Raw genomic sequence first — 15,773 nt, forward strand, 5'->3', positions numbered from 1 at the left:
GATGAGACTGCGGAAGAGTGCAGTTCATACAGTATCTGCAATTTATCGCAGGACACTGGAGCACAAAGCTCAACGCCGTACCTAAGTTCTTGAACCATCCCACGGAATCGCTCTGGTCTAGACAAAGTGCTTTATCTTCTGTCGCTAAATGCAGTTGCTTCAGAATATGATGATCACTGCAGGTTAGGTACAGACAATAAAAGTGCTGCATCAGAAAGAAAAAAAGAAAGTTGCAACCATGGAAATGAAAAGGATGGAACAGTGGCAAATCACGAACCTAGGGCGAAAAATTGCAGCGGTGTTTCCTGTCAAAGATAGCCTGTATCGCCATTTGGATTATTTTATTGTCACATCTGGTTCAGAGTGTTTACGAGACTATAAGGTGCTGGATGAAACTGTATTAGTATTAATCACTTATTATATTCTAGTGTAACGAGCTACAGTTGGTTCAAACATTTTACTCACGCATTGTCATAATCATCATATACCAAGCGTTTAAATTTTTAAAACTGAAGCTTACATGAGACTTCTAGGCAGAGTACAACTGTGCACTGGGCTGGGACTCGAAACTGACACCCTCGCCTTACTTCCGGCTCCCTCCCTCCCTCCCTCCCTCCCTCCCTAGAAGAATTGTAATCGGTCAGTAAGTTTCAAATTAGCTGACACTCCGCCGCAGAGGTATTACAAATGTCATAAAAACTTGTTTAATTTGAACTGGCAGTATGGATCGAATGGTATGATTAGAAATGACCTGTTGTTGTTGTTGTCGTCTTCAGTCCTGAGACTGGTTGATGCAGCTCTCCGTGCTACTCTATCCTGTGCAAGCTTCATCATCTCCCAGCAACTACCGCAACCTACATCCTTCTGAATCTGCTTACTGTATTCATCTCTTGGTCTCCCTATGATTTTTACCCTACACGCTGCCCTCCAATACTAAATTGGTGATCCGTTGATGCCTCAGAACATGTCCTTCCAACCGATCCCTTCTTCTAGTCAAGTTGTGCCACAAATTTCTCTTCTCCCCAATCTTATTCAATACCTCCTTATTAGTTATGTGATCTACCCATCTAATCTTCAGCATTCTTCTGTAGCACCACATTTAGAAAGCTTCTATTCTCTTCTTGTCCAAACTATTTATCGTCCATGTTTCACTTCCATACATGACACGAGATGAACTAGCAACATATTAAACTCTGCTTTAGAATGTATACAGCAATCTATAAAAGTTTCTTAAATATTGTTTTTTGCGTATTTATGTAAAAGAATGTAAAGTGGGTGGTCCAGTTACTGAGCGCTTCAAATTTCTGTTTCTTCATGAGAACGAAAACTTAGAAACTAATTCCACAGATCATGTTCAACCATCTCATTTAGATAACGGAGTTATAAAATATACTCAACGTGACGCTACACTTTTTTTTTTTTTCTTCTCCTTCTTGTCTCAGAAAAATACCGTTATAGAGTTAAGTCACTGTCTGTTTCTATACCCTACATTCGTAATAGATAAAGGATCTTTAGATGTTACAAAATGCGGAACGAAGGGAAGAGATGAGTCATGTAAGACAACCTTACCTCCGGGGCTGATTTCACTGCAGTGTTTTCAGTGTGTCCGCCGTTTGACAATATTAAAAAACATACGTCTTTGCCTGCCCACGTTGCTGAATAACAGAGCTCGTCGGCTGGCGACTTTCTCAGCACTGTACTTTGAACTGGGAACGCGTTTGGCGACGAGGAAATTGGGTTACATTCTCTTCCGCATGCAGCCTCGGAAGTGTGTCGCGCGCCGCCGTTTCTCTTTGAATAATTTTCTACGGGGCACCGATTTGAATTTAAAAACATCTCGTGCCGTTTCTTATACAGCAACGAACTTTTCCTTGAATGCCACACGTCCACGCAACTTTGCTTCCAACTGCTTGTCTCTGCAGTGTAAAAAAAAGTGCACAAAATTTTTGTATTTTGAGTTTGCGGAGTTATAGACTACCATGGCGTGTCCTCATACAACAAGACGTAGACAGTTTAGATTTCTAGTACACACTACTTTAGGACATCTGCAATTTTCCATCGACCTTTAGTGCAGCGAAAATGTCTTTTCGGCGCCATATGGTGGCGGCAATATGAAATATTTCTCATTTCCGCAGAAATCCGACGTAGTACGTCAGCTTGTATGCGCTCCACAGCGGACGCGGATTCGACTCCTGGTATACACTGTGTAATCAAAAGTTTCCGGAACGTAAAACTGGACAATAATACGCGGTTTGTCTACCTTTCGCTTCTGTGACCGCTTGAACCCTGCCGCGGGGACACTTTCATGAGGTGTCTCAGTGTCTGGTGCACTAGCAGCCCATTCTTCCTCAACAGTCGAAACTAGAGGAGGTAGTGAGGTCTGGAGGGAAGTACACACTGCTATACAACGTATTCGTGTCGTGCCGCATTTAACGTTTTCTTAAGCACAGTAAGGGGACCACTGGTATCGAAACACCACCTCCGTACTTCACTGCTCGTACTACGCAAGATGGTGGGATGTCACTTAGTGTTAACTACAGTTGTGTGTGGCTTATGAGGAGCTGCTCGATCATCGTACCCTTACTCTTTTTAACGCGCTCAGCATAATCATTGTGCTAGCTGGACTGCTGGTAGCAATTTGGAACTCAGAAGTGATTCCTTCCGCGGATTTCATGTGATTTCTTGCAACGATCTTTTGCAATGCTCGACAGTCCGTATCCATCAGAACATAAGGTGTGCCAGGTCTTGGTTTAACTGTGATTGTTCCTTCGCGCTTCCACATCACCAACAGTCGACTATGGCAGCTTTAAAAATGTTGAAATTTCCGCTCAAATGGTTCAAATGGCTCTGAGCACTATGGGACTCCACATCTTAGGTCATAAGTCCCCTAGAACTTAGAACTACTTAAACCTAACTAACCTAAGGACATCACACACACCCATGCCCGAGGCAGGATTCGAACCTGCGACCGTAGCAGTCCCGCGGTTCCGGACTGCAGCGCCAGAACCGCACGGCCACCGCGGCCGGCTGAAATTTCCGTAATGGATTTGTTACTCAGGTGACATACACTGACTATTCCATATTCGAAGCCACTAACCTCTCCTGGCCGATCCATTCTGCTGTTCTACTGACAACACTATTCTCCCCGCCCCATTTTATACTGTCTGATCCGCCTCTCGTGTTATATGGTGGTCAGCTCTGCATGAAGTATGGGTGTCCAGATATTTTTGACCGTTCCAGTATCTGGAAAGACTCGGAAGAGGTCCTTTCAACCCGAAGACCATCGACTAGTCGACTGAACGGTAAGTTGCTGATAGTTAGTACGCTGACGTTAACGTCTGGGAGAAAAAGTTTGTTGACATACCCCACGAGTTAGTTGCGCCTCATGTAAAGGAGTAAGCAGTGATCGACGAACAAAGTGTGCTCTCCTACACGCAGTCGGTCATTTTTAGTAGTCCGTAGCTCGATCGGTAAAAACGGAACCCTCCTAGGATCACTTTGTGTGTGACTGTTGAGATCCCTTTTCTCACAGGGGAAACTCCTCCTCCCCCCCCCTCCCCGACTCCCTCAGATTTAGTGGTGAGAGGCCCCAGCGGACAGCCCGTCACTAAACAGGAAGATGGTTTAGTGAATTGTGAAGAAGAAGAAGAAGAAGAAGAAGAAGAAGAACGGTGAACGGTCAAAGAATAACTAGTACAATATAGAGCAGCTGTCGAGAAAAATGGCATTGTGCTTAAGTGGGTACCATGTTGGCCTGCCATGCGGGCCAGCCGTGTTCAAAAACATGCTTCGTGTCATTTCTTCTTCTTCCTTCCTTCCTTCTTCGCTATCCGCTTTATTCAAATTTATGTCTCTGTCGTGGTGTAACGTCCGTTTGCAACAGCAAGGTGTAAGGTAGGGACCTATAACAGTTGTTGATTCTGCACAACTGCCCTATTAACAACCGAAAGGAAGTGGCTTTCCAATGGGAACCGCAAAAGTTTGATGACAAAGCAACAAGTCAGCCGAATACTCCACCGGAAAACATGTCTGGTGTGTCACACAAGACATTAGTGACAGTGTATGTGTAATGTGACAGGACTCTTATCGACGCACCTAATTTGTACGACTGGTAAGTGAGAGAGAGATGTCTCCTTGCCCGATATAGGTATTTACACGAATGTGAATGTGATCACTCCCAAGGAAATCATGAAAACATGAGTTTTGTCATATAAGCCGCAACAAATGAGCACAACAGTTTCACAAGCACTCAGTTTATCCGTGCTCTATCAAAACATATGTTTTTGACGTTTTTTAAATTGTGTTCCGTTATGGAAGGTTTGACTCTTGAATTACTTTTGTTGTAACATAGTTCACGCCCGTTTTTGTTTTAATTTCTGTGAGACTCCTCCTGCTCTCACTGTTCACCACATTTACTTGTACCGGTTATGTATTCTTACCACATGATCCATATTATATAGTTAATCTTTAGTATGACAACTGCCAAGACTACAGAAATAGAACAAACATTTCAATGACCGGACGGATAGTTCATAACGTTGTGAAGAAAAAAAAATTAACACGGGGGTTTCGAACACGGCTCGGTCATTTGCCAGACCATCATCATGACGCTGTTGCTGTTTCACGCTGTTCTTTATTTCACTTGTCATTCGTGGACCGTTCTCTTTCTATTTTGCTTTGTTTCACAGTTCAGCATAGCTTCATCCTGTTTTCATGCTTGATCTGTGTTCAGTTTTTGACGGGCTATCCACTGGCCATCTTGCCACTAAATCTGAGAGGGGTGTGACTGGGAGTTTCCCTTGTCAGGAACGGGTATAGGTATTAAGCTGAAAGTCATGTCAGGTTGAGAGGTCTACGGTTTCTTGGCGGTGGGAAAAAAAAAAAAAGCTGAGTGAATAGGTCAACCACGAACTTGAACAAGTGTAATGGGACGTCCGTTCCAAATAAATATAACGAACAAAATAAAATCAACAACAAAAAAGTGGTAAAGCGCGTGCTTGGAAACAGAGGTTGTGGGATCGAATCATGGTCGGACAACGAATTTCTCAGTTTTCGGCGAATCATTCGTCAGCTAACTTTATAAAGTATCGCAGCACACTTCCGTTGCACCTAAGACACAGCGGTCAGCGACACAGTTTATGGTGACGCTGCTATCTGGATGTTGGCATTCATGGCGTCGCTTGAAAGTTATACAATCAAAGATGTCACTGCTCTGCAAAATAACGGCTCATGAGAAAGCATAGCGAACACTGACAGAGGCATGTTATGGCTAGTGTGATATGCGATCAAAATGGTGTGGTGATCTGCTACTTTTCCTTTTTGGACTGGGTGCAGACCGTTATGTTTTGTCAATGGCAAAATAGGCAAGTACCTATGGGGGGGGGGGGGAATTACATACTAACATGCTTTCCACGCTATGACAATTGTTTGGACTTGTATTTCTTGCTCCGGTATGATAATGCTCTTGTTGACATAGCAAGGAACAACGCATCGGTGTTGTTGTTGCCCTCCAGTACTAAATTTGTGGTCCCCTGATGTCTGAGAATGTGTCCTATCAACAGATCGTTTCTCCTAATCCGGCTGTGTCACAAATTTCTTTTCTCCCCAATTCTATTCAATACCTCCTCATTAGTTACGTGCTCTTACGGAATACGAATGCTTGTATTTGGTGAAACGACAGTAGTTTTCCGTCACAAATATCACGGTGTTCCATGGGCACAAATTTGTAACTTTTAAGAGACTGTACGAGAATGTCTACGTTTGTGAAGACGAAGAGAGCAGCTCTGCATTGCTACATTTACGAAAAGGGTAAAGGAACTTGAGGATGTTATAAAAGTACAGCTCTGCCAGAAGCACAACTGCTACTGTCACTAGTTGTATGTAGACGTCAGTACAGTTTGCGTTTCTGAGCCTAGTCGGTAAACTACTCGGATATTCGCTTAATCTTGTGAGAGAATCACCTGGAAAACCACACACTGGTTGATTGGTGTAATTATTGTGAACCTGACGCGCCGATTCGATCCAAGTAAGGCTTACCTCGTCTCTTCACGCTTTAAGGAGTACGAGCAGGGTCGATTCCTGGGCGACACTCAGGGACAGTGTGGCAAATTGGTCATGGCCATATTGACAAAATGTTCACGAAGACCGCCCAGCGGCTGCGTTCAAGCGGTCATAAAGGTGAAGGTTGTATGAACCTCACATTAATGTCCGCTTATAGGTTCAGCACACTTTTGATCGGATGGAGTGTACCAGGAGTCGAATCCGTGTCCGCTGTGGAGCATAGACAAGCTGACGTACTACGTCGGATATCTGCGGATTGATTGTGTCTGGAAACTAAGTACTAGCCTGTCCGTTCTCTGAACAGAGGTGGGCAGTCTACTAAAAAAGTAGTGAAAAACTATTCACTGAGCCGGTAAAAAACACCCATTACAGGTGGTTCGCTTTACTTTGAATTGTGTGATTTGTTAGCTTCTGGCATTTTTAGACTTTCTGGGGCTTGTGAGGTTATCCTACATGGAACAAATGCTCCACCACTTCACAATTGTTTAATTAGCACTGTATTAGTTTTGCTTGAATGCCGCATGCGAAAATTACATCATGCTTACATGACTACTGCTATGGCAACGGTAGAAATAAAGGGACAGAAAAAACGCATATTTGCAAGTAGGACTCTCTGAAGGTTCCGTAATAAATTATGTATGTAAATTTCATGTGGCTAAACGGGCTGGTGCAAGCCTTTATATTCGCCACCACTTAGACTGATTCGCCAGTAAGCTTTGAAGTTACGTGGTTCAAGTCATTTTCTTAGGCTTGGCAGAGCCATCATCGTGTTTAGTGCTTCCCTAATATTTTCGTTTCGCAATACAGTATCACAAAAAACGTTTGACTTGCGTACGTGTTACCGCTCCAATAGAATTATCGAATTTGTGGACCTTTAAAATCGGAACGCCGTTGGAAATGGGTTATCTCCTTTGACTCAGTCTGACAGTTTGTGATTCTGATACAGTGTGACATTTATTGTGATTCTGATAGTGACATTTAGTGTGTGTGTGTGTGTGTGTGTGTGTGTGTGTGTGTGTGTAGGCTTTTATATAAGTCCCTGCGCCTAAAATTATAGACGAGGACTAGTGCCAGAAACCAGACGCGCGTCGGAGAGTTGTCCCAGATGTTTGTTGTTCGTATGCTCTTCCTCCACCTTTCGTGACCGTTCGATCTCTGGTTAGCAAGCTCGCGCTGGCGCGTGGAGGCGGCTCGATAATGACATTAGTAACTTACCGCGTCAGCACAGAGCTCCGTGCACCTCTTTGCGTAAGCAGTCGCAAAAAAGGTTAAATTCTGTTTCCTACGTACCAGCTGTCACCAACCCTACCTACATTAATAGTCACTCGTCAGCAACTATTACTGTTCCTCGTGCGTATTGTTAATATGGATAGAGAACTGAACTTTTATTCTCAAGCAAAGCGTTAACGTATAATTTTTTTTTAAATAATAAACCTTATTTGTATGGAGCAAGGCAATTAACTGATAACTTTGATTGAGTCGTTTGCAGCTAAGTGTGTAAAACAGCGAGAAGAGTTTACAAAAAAGTGAACTTATCTTTCTGACATCATTCGTTGGTAATTTACAACTGGAGTAAAAATAGTTGATTATAATTACAATCAACTTAAACTGAAGCTATCACACAGAAAACGTTGTGTGGAAGGCGAACCAAAGACTGCGTTTTATTAACAAAACACCAGCTGCAACAAATCTGCTAAAGAGAATGTGTACACTGGTTTGTCCGTCTTCTAGAGTATCGCTGCGTCGTGTGAGGTACCAGACAGCTGACCGTGGCCATTGAAGTAGTTGAAACAACGGCATTTAATGTTACATTACCGCAGAATGGGTGAGAGCGTGTCACGGAGATGATAAACGATTTGGGGTAGCAATCACTAAAACAAAGGCGTTTGCCACTGTGGCAACATCTTTACACGAAATTTAAATCTCACAACTTTTTCTTCCGAATGCCAAAATATTTTGTTGACTCCCCACCTACATAGGTAGAAATGACCGCTTGTAATAAGGGAAACCAGGTCTAGCACGGAAATATTAAGCTGTTCGAGAGTGGAGCGGTCGAGACATATCTGAAAATGGTTTTACACTATGTGATCAAAAGTATCCGGACACCCCCAAAAACATACGTTTTTTTTCATATTGGGTGCATTGTGCTGCCAGGTATTCCATATCAGCGACCTCAATAGTCTTTAGACATCGTGAGAAAGCAGAATGGGGCGCTCCGTAGAACTGAGACTTTGAACGTGGTCAGGTGATTGTGTGTCACTTGGGTTATACGTCTGTACGAGAGATTCACACACTCCTAAACATCCCTAGGTCCACTGTTTCCGATGTGATAGTGAGTGGAAACGTGAAGGGACACGTACAGCACAAAAGCGTACGGGCCGACTTCGTCTGTTGACTTACAGACATCGCCAATAGTTGAAGAGGGTCGTAATGTGTATGTGTAATAGGCAGACATCTGAACAGACCAGCACACAGGGATTACAAACTGCATCAGGATCCACTGCAAGTACTATGACAGTTAGGCGGGAGGTGAGAAAACTTGGATTTCATGGTCGAGCGGCTGCTCATAAGCCACACACATCGCCGCTAAATGCCAAACGACGCGTCGCTCGGTGTGAGGAGCGTAAACATTGGACAATTAAACAGTGGAAAAATGTTATGTGGAGTGACTAATTGAGGTACACAATGTGGCGATCCGATGGCAGGGTGTGGGTATGGCGAAAGCCCGGTGAACGTCATCTGCCAGCGTGTGTAGTGTCAACAGTAAAATTAGGAGCCGTTGGTGTTATGGTGTGGTCGTGTTTTTCATGGAGGGGCTTGCATCCCTTGTTTTGCGTGGTACTATCACGACACATTCCTACATTGATGATTGAAGCACCTTCTTGCTTCCCACTGTTGAAGAGCAATTCGGGGATGGCGATTGCATCTTTCTACAGGATCGAACACCTGTCCATAATGCACGGCCTGTGGCGGAGTGGCTACACGACAATAAAATCCCTGTAATGGATTGGCCTTCCAGAGTCCTGACCTGAGTCCTATAGAACACCTTTGGGATGTTTTGAAACGCCGACTTCGTGCCAGGCCTCACCAACCGACATAGATACCTCTCTTCAGTGCAGCACTCCTTAAAGAATGGGCTGCCGTTCCCCAAGAAACATCACAGCACCTGATTGAACGCGTGCCTGCGAGAGTGGAGGCTGTCATGAAGGCTAAGGGTGGGCCAACACCATATTAAATTTCAGCATTGCCAATGGAGGGCGCCAAGAACTTTTTAAGTCATTTTCAGCCAGATATCCGGATACTTTTGACCACATTGTGTTACGCACACTGAGTAAAACACTTAAGCATGAATTGCTGAGTACTCATCATAAGGGGCAGTCGAATGAAAATGATAGAAATGGAAAAAAGTAAGTAAACTGTTATTTTGAAAGTAATTTGCAGAACTGTTAATAATTTATCCCACTGCGAGACAAGCTGGTCAGTGCCTCTAGGGAAAAATCTTTCCTGTTGCCCACGGAACCATGATTGTACACAGCTGTGCATCGCTTCGTCCGAGGCAAATCGACGGCCACGAATGTCTTAAAGGCAGCAAAAATGTGGAAATTACGTGGGGAAGATGTTGGCACTATATGGAGAATGTCTTAAGGGCAAGTAACAGCTTCCCAGCGAAACTTTTGCAGCGTAGTCTAGATGCGCTGGAATGTTGACGGACGACATCATTCTGTTGCAGGATAATGCCCGTTCACGTTGTGTTTAAGTAGTTTAGATGACGCTGCAGAAGTTTCGCTGGGAAGCCCTTAGACACCCTCCATACGGTTGCGATCTCTGCCTATGCTATTTCCGTTTTTTTTTTTTTTTTTTTTTTTGGGGTGGTGGTGGTGGGAGGGGGGGGGGGGGAGAGAGCTATGAGGAAAGACTTTCATGGTTGTAGATTTGCTTCGCGCTAAGAGGTGCATGTCTGGGTACAATCATGGCTCCATAGGCTACCGCAAAGGTTTTTCCATGAAGGAATTGATGTTGCCTCGCAGTGGGATTAATGTGTTCAGTTAAGACGATTATTTTTGAAATAATGAAAAATTTACTTTTTTCCGTCTATTTAGTTTTCATTTGACTGGCACTTATAAATGAAACCACCTTATGGCATGTATTATTTGCTAAATAAGCTAAGAATGTGGCAAAAATAAGTAATTTCTTTTCTTACCTCGAAGTTAGCATCCAAATGTAATAGTTCATTTGTAGAGGTCATTCCTCTCTGGCTGAGTAGGATTACGCAATACAAATATTGAAAGAATAAATGCTTGGTGAAAGTTTAATAATGTATGCATATGCGCAATAGCTGGTTGCCAGATTTTCATGCCTGGATAGTACACGTCAGTCTTATTGTATTCAATTGAAATGTGCACTACGGAAGGGTAGAACCACAGTCCTAAGTTGTTTCCATCCTAGGCTCCGCAGTGTTCATCTACCTACGGCTTTTACTGCATGTTTCCATCCTAACTTTTCCTTGGTGTGCCAAAATATCTCTTTTTCGAATATACGAACAGTCATTCTGGCTTAATTCTCTTTTAATGTTAAGTCTTCTTCCGTCTTCCCACAACTTTCCTTGTGCGCAACGTATCTGAAGTTCTTCCCTAATGCCATACTTTCTGATTCTACCTGTCCTTTTATAGCCATTATCAGCTATTACAGAATTTGTGATCTTTTTTTGTACTTGTCTATTTAAAACAGATGACCTGTTTCAGTAGAAAAAATGGTGGAAGAGCAACACTGTTACGTTAATTTTTCAGTGTTTTCGTTTTAAGATGTCGGTTTTTCTCATATAATAATAAACTTGTTCCTGTATTTTGTATATCGTTGTCGTTGTAATTAGACAAGTGATAACCAAATAATTAAAATCGGAAAATAGGTAAATCTGCCAACTGGAAGATTGGTTTGAGGACCACACGAGTTTACTAGGAATAATCCTATTCGACGTAATGCGTCATTAGCTTCCCCAGAGCTTTAGACTGACATACCCAAAGATGGAAAGAGGTGATAAGTGACAACTAAAAATTATAGAACCGTGGATCGAATTCGAAACCTTTGAAATCGTAGCCTGTCACTTGAACACGAAGCCACCGAGCTCACTGTATTCGATTATTGACAGTGTTAGTTTACATAGGGATTTTTTTTTTTGTCCAAAGAAGAAATTCTTTTGTAACGTAATTTATAAAATGCTCAGAAAGAATTAGTCGGTCACATTTAATTTTTGTGTGTCTGTGTAATAACACAAACTACGAACTCCGAATATCCATTTTCGTCTTTTTGCCTCCGCAGTCCGTGGTACAGAGAGTACTCGACTAAAGAATTTGACAGCAGTATTTGCACTTGGTGGTAGGCACAAACGGGACATGACATTCAAAAAAATTTTTCAGGTTTAAGAAAAACTAAATCTGTCTCTAATAACTTATCTATTGTCATTGAAACTGGAGTGCTGTTTCAGTTGTATGCTAACCAGGCGGCAAAAGCTAAGGATGTTGAGAGGGGCGGATTTGTGCCGCTCAGTACTCACAAGAAATTGGAGCACGATTCCTTTAAGTTGGCAGAAAGTTTCTCAAGCAGGACGATGCCTAGTGGAATGTTGTGGGTTTTAAACAAGCCTTAATGACTTTCTTGCCTTATCAGCAGAACATACGTACTAGACATTTCGTAAAGTCTCTGGAGACTGAAAAAAAGCTAATCAAATTCAGACAATAGCGTAGCTTTGGCAGTAGACGCTCAGCTCAATTCTTTTTTTTAGACGTACACAGTGAACTGAGACGTTGCATTGGGCGAGCGTAAGACTCGTCAGTCACGCTTTGTGTATTTAGAGAGGTGGAGAGCACGCGCGGCTGCGGTTAGATAAGAGTTGCCTTGTGTGTTGCAGGTGACAGAATAACATGACGACCAGCTGACCACGGGGCCACGTGCGTCCATGTGTCTGCGCCTGCGCCCGAGCCCGCCTGCCCAGCTGTCCGCGCCATCTGTCGCTGAAGGGGAAGGGGAAGGAGAAGGAGAAGGCGAATTGGAAGGGGAAACCAGGTTTGTTTGCTCGCAGGCGCTGCGCCTTGCAACCCGACACCTCGCCATCCTCGCATCAAAACAATCTGGCGCCCAGTCAAACTGTATGGTTCGGAAGTGTGCTCAGTGGACCCTGACATAGGAATGCCTGCAAACCAGAGGCGTTTTATCCATAGAGCGCATGCTGCACCCCCTCCCCTTCCCCCTCCCGGTGTCGCGGACCACTCTCTAAGTCTTGAAGATGATGTTACTATTTAAGATTAATTGCGCATAGTTGCGCAGCTCTTTCATTAGCTAGAAATAACAAATCACTGACAGTAAAATTTTATATACCAACGTTTAAAAGAAGGTATAGCAGGTTCCCGATTATCAGGGTGTGGTTTCACGGAATACCCTCGCGAAGTTGGGTGATGTTTGGAGAAAAATTTAGAAATGCAGCGTATGCGTTACGACTTATCTTTTCCAGCTGGAAGACGATGCGTACCTCAGTTCCACCACCAGACATCACCAAAATATTTTTCCGGTTTTTCCACGGCCATGTGTTTGCCTAACGCTTTAGCAAGGTACTAAAGTTCATAATTTCCAACCCACTTAAAATAGACATTAAAAGGGAATGATCTTCTGGAACGGTTCCCTTCAAAATCCTTGCCCTCTGTTAATAAAAACATGGTGTTAAACATTGCCTGAAATAATGCATGTTTTTCCTTTCTATCCGCCGACAGGAAATATGCGAAAAACTGTGTTTCAATGGTAATTTAGTAAATAATTTTTCAGTTTCCAGCAAGCCTGGCTTTCAAATGTGACGTTTAGCGTGCTTCATAAATACATCAAAAAGATATTTCCGGTAAATACACATCTATTTTAGATTGTCGGTTCTCCTTGGGACGCTTGGTCTGCATTAGCTTGGATAATCGGGTGCTTTGGGTATTCGTCAGTATGATACAGCACTTTCTACGCATTACGAATTGGCAAAAGTGTTTTACTCGCATGTTCTGCCCCACTCACATATATAGTTCGTAATGATGAACCTGCGCCGCAGCATTTCCCAAGAAATTGTTTGCTTGCACTGTTAATACAGCATACCTAAAATCATTCATAGATATCCTCACCTCAAACAACTTAAATTCATTTCCGTAATAGAATTTTATGCAAAAACAAATTCTTCTCCCCATGCTCTCAAGAATTCAGTAGGCGAAGAATCCGTCAATTTATTTTCATAAAAGACCAAAGATGACCTTAACAAGAGATTCGAGGGGCTGAAACACTGTTACAGTACGCAAAGATCTTAATGCCTCGTTTGTCTATTCAAACTACAGCACTGACGGATTCAAGACGGTCGCAGGACTCGGGGGAACTTCTAATTAAGACCACAGTGCCTAGTATCCTTAGATTTCTCTTCATACTCCCCATTCCATCGTATTCACCCATGTCTTTGCATGATACGTACATCAAGCAGTAGTATAGAGAGCTTACCTTTGCAAAGGGTCCGCAGCTCGTGGTCGTGCGGTAGCGTTCTCGCTTCCCGCGCCCGGGTTCTATTCCCGGCGGGGTCAGGGATTTTCTCTGCCTCGTGATGACTGGGTGTCGTGTGACGTCCTTAGGTTAGTTAGGTTTAAGTAGTTCTAAGTTCTAGGGGACTGATGACCATAGATGTTAAGTCCCATAGTGCTCAGAGCCAGTGCAGCACGGCCGATTTACTAGAGCAGTAAATCCCAACCAAGAGATAATTACACCGTGGGTTAAAATTAACTTTTCTGATAATTAAGAAAAAAGTTTTATTATGGATTTGCCTTGACTCAAAAGTATTTGAAAAATATCTATTATCAATGTTTTTTTAGACTATAATATTAATTAGAGCTTCATGTACCATCAGCCGCTTGACACCAACTAGTGGACAAAAGTTCCGTACACGCTCTTCCATATAACATGGCCTTCAGTGATACGCACATTGCTCGTAATACATTCTGTGATCCTACACACTTGCCGCATCTGCCCTTGTTACTTGGACTCCAGCATTCATAACAACTCGGACCATGCTGTATGTTGTATGTTAACCGGGGCCCTAGAAACGACGGAGAGGCTCCGTCCCCGCCACAGCCGCAGTGGTCCACAACCTTACGACGACTACCGCAGTCCACTTCACCCCTCCGCCACCCCACACCGAACCCAGGGTTATTAGGGTTATTGTACGGTTCTTTCCCCGGGGGACCTCCCCCCTCCCCCCTTCCCCCCCGGGGTGTAACCCCTATATTTGCATGGTAGAGTAATGGTGGTCTTCGCTCCTTCCCGCTCCGGAAAGCCGTGCGTTAGACCGCTTTTTTAAATTCTTTGTTTATCTCTATTTTGTTCGTTGTATATGATCGGGGCGGACGTTTCATGACACCCATTCAGGTTGTTCGTTCATCCCCTTTGTCAGTTTTAATACAGAAGACAAATTAGAACAAAAAATTGTGAGTTCGACAGTACACCAAACTGGTACCATTAATGAATTTGACATTTAGTAAAAGCCCATCAAAATTTACCAAGAGCGACAACATATTCAGAGGGTGAACCCGAAATCCACAGGCAAAATTTCAGAGGTTACCCATGGATATTTTCTGAGTAATTTGGTATAAGGGACCCTTGGTTCGTAGTGGCTCTACAGAGTAATTGCATTTCCTGTAGGAAATGCACAAGAAAAATGACTGTAATGCAGATTATGTACCGACAGGTTTCAGTCCAGGACCATGTTCACGGCTGTCAAGTATGCGGTTGTAAATTTGACTACCGAGAACACGTTCCTGGACTGAAACTGGTCGGTAAATAAATTGCATTAAAGTAAACAGTAGTGTAATGCATTTCCTACAGTATATGTATGCTGATTCCTGCCTAGACAAGATGTTTAAATAGTTGCTTTTTGTTTACTTTCTTATCCCAATTATCTTCTACCTGTGTCGCACTAAAAAAGTCTGCACGGTATGCACCGTATGTCTTGTTGGTGCACAAACTCGTTCTGTTCCTGCGGTATTTGCTGTTGACAAAAGTACTGCCTGCTACTCTTCGCCTTCTAGCTTTCTGAGAGTACTGATCGGTTCTGTCTCGGATTTGTTTTCTGGCAGTGTTAGTTGACATCGATCGATACACAGCAGTACGGATATGTTTACTGTTAGTGTTTGCCAACATGCAGCTTGTGTGTGGTTTCACTGACTGCATTGAAAGAAAGTCACAAAATATTTATGTAAACAAATGCACTTGAAAATGGGGATAAATTCTCGAAACAGGTTGTGCTGAGCATGGAAAAAAAACTGGCGCAGTTTTTCTTAGTCATGAATGGCATATTTGCAGGCTTTCCTAATCCATCGATTGTGATAAAGAAATTATACTATTTAGAGTATCTTACATGAACAATAAATGCACGTGCATCATCATCATAAGCAACCAGATTTCAAAGAGAAAAACCCGAGACACTTGTGTTTATACTTTCTGCCCGACTTCATTACTACATACACGCTTATCTTTCTTGTCACTTACCGTGATATTTTGTAATTGGTACATTACACACACAAAATTATTTTCTTCAGAATTAGACTGATTTTTATTGTAATAGCCCGGATATATTTCCTACAATGTTCAGTCATTTAGTGGGACTGCAGACTGTTACAGCAAGTATGCATACATTCCAAACAATATTCAAT

General features: G+C 43.0%; 1 protein-coding gene across 2 annotated transcripts in view; it reads left to right on the plus strand.

Moving 5' to 3' along the window:
• Positions 1-15,773, plus strand: part of LOC126299054 (protein FAM214A) — a 217,991-nt gene that overhangs the window by 113,540 nt on the left and 88,678 nt on the right. For both annotated transcript variants that reach the window (XM_049990711.1, XM_049990712.1), the window contains exon 3: positions 11,966-12,120. The gene's annotated coding sequence lies outside the window, so the exon portion shown is untranslated. The remainder of the gene's footprint in view (positions 1-11,965; positions 12,121-15,773) is intronic.

Source organism: Schistocerca gregaria, chromosome X, assembly GCF_023897955.1.
Source record: "Schistocerca gregaria isolate iqSchGreg1 chromosome X, iqSchGreg1.2, whole genome shotgun sequence".
Taxonomy (NCBI): Eukaryota; Metazoa; Arthropoda; class Insecta; order Orthoptera; family Acrididae; genus Schistocerca; species Schistocerca gregaria.